We start from the raw sequence: 8,872 nt of genomic DNA, 5'->3' as shown, positions 1-8,872 counted from the left end.
TATGATGGCATAGATTTTATCTCACTCTCTGCTCCATCAGGTCCCCTCTAGTATATATATTTCAACTTATGGCTACATACGTATTGTACCTTTAACATTTCAACACCTTCCTTTTATGAAAGACACTTTTCTGCAGTATGCCAGATGGCAAAAACCATGGTATAATTTGTGTATCTGCAAACTGAATAGATTTTCAATCATTCTATTTATTATTCCGGTTATTTAAAAGCTCACTCTATTTATGGTGGTGTTTGTTTTGTACCTGAATGTTATGCATAAACACTTTATGGGGGTGTTTGGTTTTTTTCTTAGCCACTATATCCACTCCTCACAGCCTAAAAAAATCTCCTTAACCAAATCTATCTTTGGTATGGATTTCAATATCCTTCAAATGGACTTCTTGGATAAGCACAGGAACTTAGTCAAATAAAAATAAGGAGAAAACAGTCACAATAAATATAAAACATAACAGCAAAGCAGAATGTATTAAAATGCAATTTAAATGAATTAATTAAACACAGCTTGTGAATATAAAAGCAAGGAGCCTTAGGCAATGTTCCCTCTTTCCATCCATGTGTGGAATGAATTTTGTTATGCGCACCAATAGAGAGGTAATGTATGGATGTGCGCCACCAGGACAAACAAAAAACCTATATATTTTTAAAAAGTTACAATAGGGATAATTTCTCCAGCCAGGACAGGTTAGGTATTTTAGAACTCACTAATCAAAGAATTAAATTTAAGCATAAGAGAAAAATAAAAATTATGAAATGCATAGACCCATCAAAAACTAAAATAATAGCACTTTTAAAGAATAAAATTGCAGAGAATATATGTGTATTGTAGGAAGCATCAAGTAGTAAGAAGAAGAACATCACAAGTATGTGTTCGGAGGCGAGTTGAAAGACAGAGTGTCTGTGTATCAGAGACACAGAGTATGTGTGTGTGTGTGTGAAAGACACACACAGTGTGTGTGTGTGAGAGAGAGAGAAACACACAGTGTGTGTTTCAGACAGATACAGCATGTGTGTGTGAGAAAGAGAGACACACATACAGTGTGTGTGTGAGAGAGAGAAACGGATACTGTGTGTGTTTCAGAGACACACAGTGTGTGTGTGTGAGTGAGACAGAGAGAGAGAGAGACAAACTGTGTGTGTCAGAGACACAGTGTATGTGTGTGAGAGAGACACTGTGTGTGTGTGTGAGAGACGTGCTGCCCCTTTAAGTAAATTGGCACTCACCAGTCTGAAGCCTGCTTGTTCAGACACAGCAGCAGCAGCCAGAAAGCTCTGTCCTACCTTCCACTCTTGAGCCCTGTCGTGCTCCCAACCCCCGCTCTGCAGAAATGGGGTACAGGGACAGGGGCAAATGGGGGTATGGGGACACCCTCCATCTGCACAGCAAGAAGGAGGCTCCCAGGAGCTGCTGGCCAGGGGCTCCAAGGCAGAGGGCAGCAGCAGCACAGCAGTGGGGGGGAAGGGCAGCTGAACTGCAGGACACTTAGACTGCTGGGCAGCCACAGGGCCCTGAAGCTTAGAGGGAACTTAGGCCATAGGCAAATAGTACGTCCAGGTAAACAAGAAGAAAGAAAAATATCCATGGCCTTCCTGCGTGTGTAACCTTGGACAAGTCAGACTGGATTGTGAGTCTTCATCATGACTAAGGCTCCGCGTTTGTCACGGAGGTCACGGATTCCGTGCTTTTCCGTGACCTCTAACTCTTGCAGCAGCCCAGTGTGCTGGGCTGGGAGCCACCTGAGCAGCATGGGCAACGCCTGGGCCAGGCGCATGGGGCAGTCTTGCCCCCCTCCCCCCCGCTGCAGGAGTTTGGGTGTGTGTGTTGGGGGGGTGGGGGCTCAGTTCTGGGGGGGTGGGTGTGGGGCAGTGTTTACCTGGGAGGCTCCCCGGGTGTCAGCAACTCCCCTCCCTCAGTTCCTAGCTCCATGTACTGCCTCCGCCCGCAGGCATGGCCCCCGCAGCTCCCACTGGCTGCGGTTCCCAGCCAATGGGAGCTGCACAACCAGGGCTTGTGGTGGGCAGCAACACCCACCAGCACCAGTGGCGCCCTCCGGGCCTCGACTCTCCCCAGCACCCGAGGCATCCCCCGGGCCACACTTCTCCCAGCAGCCTCACACAACCTGCGGTGCCCCCCCCAGTACTGCAGCATCCCCTGGGCCACCCCCCGCAGCACCCCCAGGGCTGCCCCCTCTGAGCTGCTCCCCCCTCCCTATTTTTAGTCAGAGGTATATAGTAAAAGTCATGGACAGGTCATGGGCTGTGAATTATTGTTTACTGCCCGTGACCTGTCCATGACTTTTACTAAAAATACCCGTGACTAAAACATAGCCTTAGTCATGATATAACACTGCAATATTCTTCTAGAAGTAAATTATTTTGCACTTCTTTTCCAAATAATAATGTTCATGCCGTGTATTTGCAAACGGCATTAAAAAAATCAAAATTAAGCTGAAAGTGCTGATGTGAAGACATCTTGCCGATGGAGCTAACAAAAATATATTCATTACTAATAACAGGCCCACAGTAGCAGCTTCTCTACATGTTTTGAACTAGCCTCCCTAAACCTACCCAGAGCAGTGAAAGAACCTATTGTGTCAATTGATGTCTCACGCAGTCCTGTAACACCCTTTACGTTATACAATAAGGAAATTCTTCTGCCATGATAAGGTTAGCAAAATGTTAACATATAAGTTGTATTTATGTTCTATAATCAAGTAAAAAAATCCAGTTTAGATTTGTTAAAAAACAAGTTATTTATCAGAACCAGTATTACAATCTTTATTTATGCCCAAGGGTTCTCCCTATCATTAATGGGGCTCTCAGCCCCATTCTTTGTATTTTAAGTCATTCTTTGTATTTTAGTCCACTTGTGCTCAAAGCCCTAGTTCTGATCTTCCTTGCAGCTGAGAAGAACTGGAGAAGCTATACCTCTACATTTGTAAAGCAGTTCTTCAACTGGACAAAAAGGATGCAGTTGGATGACATGGCAATGGGAAGCTAACTCATTAAACCAGACCTCAAAACTCTGTACAATAATAATAATAGGTACCTCATTGCATTTGTATAAAACTTGACAAAGCAACACATCAAGCATATTACCCCTTGTTTGCTGAAAAGGCTCTGAATGAAATTTGTTCTTATGTGTTCAGTATTGCTTCACCTGCACCACTGGCTGATACCTATTGTTAGCAACAGCTGAATTTTGTGGTGGTGACAAGGCTTGAAAGAAGACTCACAACAAAAACACTGGTAAGCAGGCTCCTTTCTGAAGACTCATCTAGCCAGTGCTATTCTGCATGAATGTCTCACCAGTGTCCTGGCTCAGGCTTCATTTGGCAAGGAATTGTTACTTTATGTGAACACTTCCTTTTATATTAATAAAATAGCTATTAAAAAGCACAAAAGAATATCAAAGGAGGCACTGCATAAACTAGCAGCTGCAGGGCACCAATGCTCCCCAGGAGTCTCAGCTGCCTTCTGTGGTACCTCTTTTGATCCAGCCATAGCAGTTCACAAAGGGGATCTTGCTGAGTTCTAAAGTTCATGGTATAGGCAGTGTCTCTTTGAAGTACTTCAAAGATGCATCCTATGAAGTGAGCTGTAGCTCACGAAAGCTTATGCTCAAATAAATTGGTTAGTCTCTAAGGTGCCACTAGTACTCCTTTTCTTAATGCACATCTAGAGTTGTCTTGTTCTGTGATTCTCTGACCAGGTGAAGAGATTAGCTATCTCTACCAGCACATCTGAAAAAGACCCTTGCTTTCTTTATTTATAATGTATACTGCAGTAGTGCCCATAGATCTCAACAATGTCAAAACCCAAAGTGGCAATCCTTTACCCCAAAGAATTTTCAGGCTAAAAGACAGTGAATGGAGAAATGAAAGGGATGTCATGGAGGGAAAATGGACAATGAATTAAATTCTGCTGTGACACTAGTGTAAACCTAGAGCAACTCCTTTCATTTCTGGGCTTATATCAGATAACGGTCTCAATATATTAAAGTTTATTTAAGTAAGAACCCTATCCTTACTGATTCTGGGTTAGGTGCAGCTGTCATAGTTGATAATCATTTCAGTCCTCAATGTTAGATATATTAAAATTATATCCTCCTTGAAACAATGTATGTACCACCTTTGGAACAATGGAATCTTTTTTATAGCATACAAAACATTCATTTCAGAGGTCAATATCTAGGGAATCCTAAACTAACTACCTGCAATCTGGAGAGTCTATCAACAATTTAAACTTTATTTTATGGATTTGCTAGGCTTAATGAAAATTATTCAGGCTATTTAAATTTTAGCAGAGAGTAAATTAGAAGAAAATTTTCCTATGAAGCGCTGCTCTGAGGCAAAATTACAAACCTTGATATTAAAAAAAAAGGATCTTAAGAGTTCTTTATTGATAATGCTTCCAGCTTGATATGCTTATTAACAAGTTATGTTCTAGCAATGCACTAAGTTTGTGTAACTCAGCCTTACTGAATTAATGTGAGCATGAAATAAATTAGGATTCTTAGACATTATGGGCAAGATTGCCTCATGGGACTAGGGCAACTGGGGGCACAAAACTCCTTGAGGGTGACCTTGCAGAATTTCTGTGTAATCATTTTTTTCAGGAATCACGTTAATCAGCCATAAACTCTATCAGCTTAAAAGGAAAGTGTGAGAAAGAGAGGGGCTTTGTGCTGTGGTACTGGTAGCTGATGTCTCATGCCTCCTGAGGTTGCTTCTCTTTCAGTTTATGGTTCTATTTGTAGTTTCTCCCATAATTTCTCCCCCCCCCCTTTTTTTTTTTTAAATCAAGGTTATTAGTTAAACACCCTCTGTCATCAGAGTGAGTTCTCATTCAGAATGCCCCACCATAAAGCTCTTGGATGGACTCCCTCAGCTATATCTGGCTGACACATCCCGATAGCAAGGCTTTTCCTGCCTTTAGATTATCAAGGGCCTACCATCCTCCTGAAAGTTATAAGGCACATTCTCCTTCACTTTATGGGGTAGTGGAAGATAGTGGAGGATACTGGGATTCAAAGTCATGAAGCCGGGCTTTAAGGACCTTGTGAGATCCCAGAGCTCAGCCTCTACCCTGAACTTGAATGTCTACACTGCAATTCTACTGCCCCTTAGCCTGATCCCTGCAAGCCCAAGTCAGCTGGCATGGGCCAACCATAGTGTCTCATTGCAGTGTAGACATACCCAAAGGCACTGGCACAATTCTGCCTTCTATTTGCATTACTGGGTGCAATGGTTTTGAAACAGATCTTCTTTCACAGTCATTGATGTAGCTCTGCCTTGAGGCACCGAGTCATTAACACAGCTCTGCCTCTGGACCCCAAAAGAACCATCTCTGAGAGGTGAGACTTTATCATAGTTCTGGCTGCTGGTGATGACAGACTTCTTTTTTCATTATGACATTGATGCAACTAGGTGTCAAGAGAGCTCTGGCAGTGGGTGCCCGGACAAGATGCAGAGCTATTTCCAGTTTCGGAGGGAGCTCTGCATCCATTTTTGCATCAATTCGCACTGAGTTCAGTGACAGCTCTGCCTTCAAGTCAATGAGAGATATCAATTCCGATGAATGGGTGAGTGATCAGCATCATTTAAATTTCACACTTAGGTATCTAAACTTGAACACCCAAAAACAGACGCAGCACAAAGTAGGGACCACTTATAAACATTTGGATCTGAATAAACAAAGTTCTACTAAAGATTTCTCTTTTATTGCCAAACCATTCATTGCTTTGGAGCTACAATATCTGAATCATGGAAGACATATGGATCTGCAGTTAAACACATTTAGACATATCAGCTTCCTGTAGATCAGTCAATTGTTCAAACACATCATAGATTTCAATTTAACCTTCTTTGCAAAGATAAACATGAGCTGAAGTGACAGGAAAACTTGGCTGATATGCTTTGAATTATTATTTAATTAAGGGATTCAAATGTGATATGCTTGTCAAAGTATGTTTTTGCAATATATCCTTGTTTTGTGGAATTCATTTTACCTGATTACATTTTAGTGAAGGTCAAATTAAACTTGAGATATCAACTAATACTGTATGTGATGCTTGTGGAGAACTGAGAAATATCTGAATTATTTTGTATAAATATTGTGCATGACTTGGTGTTTTGCATGATGGGTTACTTGCTATAGAGGTAGATCAAAAGGGTTTTTTAAAGAAACCAAGCAGGAGAGGGTTTTTTTTTTGTTTGTTTTTTTTAAAGTGGCCTGGATAAAGAGCATACTAGCAAATACTCAAACCCAATAGCCAGTTTTATAGCCATGAAGAAGCTATTAGTCAGACCAGCCCTGGTAACATAGCTATTTTGCCAAAGTTAAGAAGCTGGAGATGAAAAGACACTTATCCCTTAAAAAATCCACCCTATAGAAATTCTCAGCTTCTGGACATTGACACAGAATGGAGCCAGGCCTGATCTACACCTTGGAGTGCCCCAAGGGTCGGTCCTGGGGCCGGTTTTGTTCAATATCTTCATAAATGATCTGGAGGATGGTGTGGATTGCACTCTCAGCAAATTTGCGGATGATACTAAACTGGGAGGAGTGGTAGATACGCTGGAGGGGAGGGATAGGATACAGAAGGACCTAGACAAATTGGAGGATTGGGCCAAAAGAAATCTGATGAGGTTCAATAAGGATAAGTGCAGGGTCCTGCACTTAGGACGGAAGAACCCAATGCACAGCTACAGACTAGGGACCGAATGGCTAGGCAGCAGTTCTGCGGAAAAGGACCTAGGGGTGACAGTGGACGAGAAGCTGGATATGAGTCAGCAGTGTGCCCTTGTTGCCAAGAAGGCCAATGGCATTTTGGGATGTATAAGTAGGGGCATAGCAAGCAGATCGAGGGACGTGATCGTTCCCCTCTATTCGACATTAGTGAGGCCTCATCTGGAGTACTGTGTCCAGTTTTGGGCCCCACACTTCAAGAAGGATGTGGATAAATTGGAGAGAGTCCAGCGAAGGGCAGCAAAAATGATTAGGGGTCTGGAACACATGAGTTATGAGGAGAGGCTGAGGGAGCTGGGATTGTTTAGCCTGCAGAAAAGAAGAATGAGGGGGGATTTGATAGCTGCTTTCAACTACCTGAAAGGGGGTTCCAAAGAGGATGGCTCTAGACTGTTCTCAATGGTATCAGATGACAGAACGAGGAGTAATGGTCTCAAGCTGCAGTGGGGGAGGTTTAGATTGGATATTAGGAAAAACTTTTTCACTAAGAGGGTGGTGAAACACTGGAATGCGTTACCTAGGGAGGTGGTAGAATCTCCTTCCTTAGACGTTTTTAAGGTCAGGCTTGACAAAGCCCTGGCTGGGATGATTTAACTGGGAATTGGTCCTGCTTCGAGCAGGGGGTTGGACTAGATGACCTTCTGGGGTCCCTTCCAACCCTTATATTCTATGATTCTATGATACACTGAAAAATTAGATTGACCTAGCTACATCATTCAAGGTTATGAAACCTTTTGTGCCCTTATCACCATAGTTAGGTCGACCTAAATCCCTGTGTAGAAGGATTCATCCATTGACCTAACTGCCATCTCTTGGAAAGGTAGATTAACTACATCAAAGGAAAAAACCCATTCCTTAGTGTAGGATACACAAAAAGAAATGGAGGTATGGACTAGTTGCTTCAGAGCGGTGAGCTTTGGAACTGCTACCCAGGGACCATGACACTGCTTAACAGCCAAATATTGAAATGCTAATATGGTTACTCAGAGTATCTTGAAATGCTTTGGAAACTATACTGGTAATTTTAAAAAATTACTCTGAGATGTTTAAGTGCGTCTAAAATTTGGCCACCATAAAACATTTTTTATAAAAGTATAAATTAAAGAAATAATGCAGGTGAAATGTTTGCTGTGAAAGGTCAAGATCAGTCCATTGTCTGAGAAACATCTCTGCGGAACTCTGTGTTAAAGTGGCATTTTGCTCGACAAAAGTCACTCAGTAAAAGTTCTTGTGGCACCTTAGAGACTAACGAATTTATTAGAGCATAAGCTTTCATGGGCTACAGCCCACTTCATTGGATGCATATAATGGAACATATAGTAAGAAGATTATATATAGATATAGACACATATATACATACATACACACAGATAAGTTGGAAGTTGCCATACAAACTGTGAGAGGCTAATTAGTTAAGAGGAGCTATTATCAGCAGGAGAAAAAAAAATTTGTAGTGATAATCAAGATGGCCCATTTAGACAGTTGACAAGAAGGTGTGAGGATACTTAACATAGGGAAATAGATTCAATATGTGTAATGACCCAGCCACTCCCAGTCTCTATTCAAACCCAAGTTAATGATATCTAGTTTGCATATTAATTCAAGCTCAGCCTAGGTGTCCCACAATACAATGTTGTTCCCTAACCACCTGGCTAGAGAGTCAGTCTGTTTAACTAGCCCATTTAATATGTAATTATTTAAGCAAAGTGGAATAGTTCAAACAGGGATTTAGAGCGACCCATCCTGAAATAGATTGCTGGTAAAAACACTTAGGTTGGTGATACTGGGTTAATGGCTATATTGGTCTCTCAGCTTACACATTTCATCCTGGCTCTAAGAAACCTTCTCAACAAAAGATTCCTTGAAACTGATACATTCCTTCCAAATGTTTCATGAATTTGCATTTTCCAAAAAAAAAAAAAAAAAAAAAACAACCCTCCAAAAAAATAATCTGTTGAAAAATTCTCAACCAGCTCTAGTAAGAATGGCTTTGTATTGTTCCAAATTTAGTGTCTCAGTGACTCCAGACCATATTTTTTAGTTTACAAATAAAAAGAAAGGTTTCAGAGTAGCAGCCGTGTTAGTCTGTATCCGCAAAAAGAAAA

The 8,872-nt window shown here is 41.6% G+C and overlaps 1 long non-coding RNA gene across 1 annotated transcript in view; it reads left to right on the top strand.

The window, feature by feature from the left end:
• The first annotated feature begins 5,500 nt into the window (after positions 1 to 5,500).
• The window catches only part of LOC142070733 (uncharacterized), a 131,688-nt gene continuing 128,316 nt past the window's right edge, over positions 5,501 to 8,872 (top strand). The window contains exon 1 of the long non-coding RNA XR_012666685.1: positions 5,501 to 5,601. This is a non-coding gene — a long non-coding RNA (uncharacterized LOC142070733). The remainder of the gene's footprint in view (positions 5,602 to 8,872) is intronic.

The sequence above is a fragment of the Caretta caretta genome, chromosome 2 (assembly GCF_965140235.1).
Source record: "Caretta caretta isolate rCarCar2 chromosome 2, rCarCar1.hap1, whole genome shotgun sequence".
NCBI classification, from domain to species: domain Eukaryota; kingdom Metazoa; phylum Chordata; order Testudines; family Cheloniidae; genus Caretta; species Caretta caretta.
This window is presented reverse-complemented; position numbering and strand designations above follow the sequence as displayed.